Here is a 2012-nt window from a genome sequence, read left to right as displayed (position 1 = left end):
CTTTTGTCCCAATTCTAATAATGACAACATTATTCAAATAAGACTGAAGTGGTCGGGCAGAGAATCAGCGCTGTATCCATGCAAACACATGCACAGCAAGCAAACCTCGGCCTTGGATTAAAATGAAGACGCAAACATTTCCAAGTGCGTCCATCTTTGCTGATGATGCAGCAGACACGCTGACCTCCAGTCAGGAGGAGGAGCATGTTCTTCCTCTCACAGACACTGAAGCCTGAAACCGAACAAAGTAGATAAAATCAGAAGTTAAAATGTAAGTTTTGAAATTTAAGCTTAAAAGTGTGGATTTGGTGCTTTATTTAAACGCAGCTGAGAACAGGTGAGTCTTCAACCTGGATGTAAATAAACTGAGTGTTTCAGCTGATCTGAGGCTTTCTGGGAGTTTGTTCCAGATATAAGGAGCATAAAAGCTGAATGCAGCTTCTCCGTGTCTGGTTCTGACTCTGGGAACTGATAAAAGACCAGATCCAGATGACCTGAGGGATCTGGAAGGTTCATACTGGGTCAGGAGGTCACTGATGCATTTTGGTCCTAAACCATTCAGAGCTTTATAGACCAGCATCAGAACTTTAAAGTCTATCCTCTGACGGACAGGCAGCCAGTGTAAAGACCTCAGAGTTGGACTGATGTGGTCCACTTTTTTGGTCTTAGTGAGGACTCGAGCAGCAGAGTTCTGAATGAGCTGTAGTTGTCTGACTGATTTTTTAGGTAGACCTGTAAAGATGCTGTTACAGTAATCAAGCCTACTAAAGATGAATGCATGGACTAGTTTTTCCAGGTCCTGTTGAGACATCAGATCTTTTATCCTTGAAATATTCTTGAGGTGATAGTAAGCTGACTTTGTTATTGTCTTAATGTGTTTTTCTAAGTTTAGGTCTGCATCCATCACTACACCCACATTTCTTGCCTGGTTTGTGGTCTTTAGATGTATAGATTGAAGTTCTCTGGTGACCTGTAATCGTTTTTCTTTGGCGCCAAAGACTATTACCTCAGTTTTGTTTTTGTTTAGCTGGAGAAAATTGTGGCACAGCCAGTCATTGATTTCCTCGATGCATTTACCAAGAGCCTGTACAGGGCCTCGGTCTCCTGGTGACATTGTGATATATATTTGTGTGTCATCTGCATAGCTGTGATAGTTTATTTTGTTGTTCTTTATAATCTGTGCCAGTGGGAGCATGTAAATGTTAAACAGAGGGGGTCCCAAGATGGAACCTTGGGGAACTCCACATGTGATACTTGTCTGCTCAGATGTGAAGTTACCTATTGATACAAAGTATTTCCTGTTTTCTAAGTATGTTTTGAACCAGTTTAGTACAGTTCCTGAAAGACCTGCCCAGTTCTCCAGTCGTTTGAGTAATATGTTGTGGTCGACTGTATCAAATGCTGCACTGAGATCCAGTAAAACTAAGACTGACATTTTTCCACTGTCTGTGTTCAGACATATGTCATTGAACACTTTGGTCAGAGCGGTTTCAGTGCTGTGGTTCTGTCTAAAACCTGACTGGAAGGCATCGTAGCAGTTATTCTGTTTTAAGAAGTAATTGAGCTGTTGAGAAACTGCTTTTTCAATGATCTTACTTAAAAATGGGAGATTTGAGATTGGCCTGTAGTTGTTCATTTGTGTCTTGTCAGGATTGTCCTTTTTCAGTATAGGTTTTATTACAACTTTTACTGAAATTAAATTACAATGTTTTAAATGAAATGAACGGGCACTTACTTATTTAAATAATTCCAAATGTATCAAATTAATGACACAATTAATTCATTATTTAATGTCGTATTAAATTTATTCATTTTGTCACTCCTGGTCCTCCATACTCTCACTGCTGCTGTCCCATTCCTGCACATTACCGCCCTCTTCTGGCCACACTGGGTTACTACCTCTGCCACGTGCCGCTGATTTATTAAGATCTGTTTTCAAAAGCACCTGAAACAGACAAACCCGACTTTCAGGCGAAGTTTACTTTCATTTACACAAAAACGCTGAACACGGA

This window comes from Simochromis diagramma, unplaced genomic scaffold (genome assembly GCF_900408965.1).
Source record: "Simochromis diagramma unplaced genomic scaffold, fSimDia1.1 OVJJ01000361.1, whole genome shotgun sequence".
In the NCBI taxonomy this organism is placed as follows: Eukaryota; Metazoa; Chordata; class Actinopteri; order Cichliformes; family Cichlidae; genus Simochromis; species Simochromis diagramma.
This window is presented reverse-complemented; position numbering follows the sequence as displayed.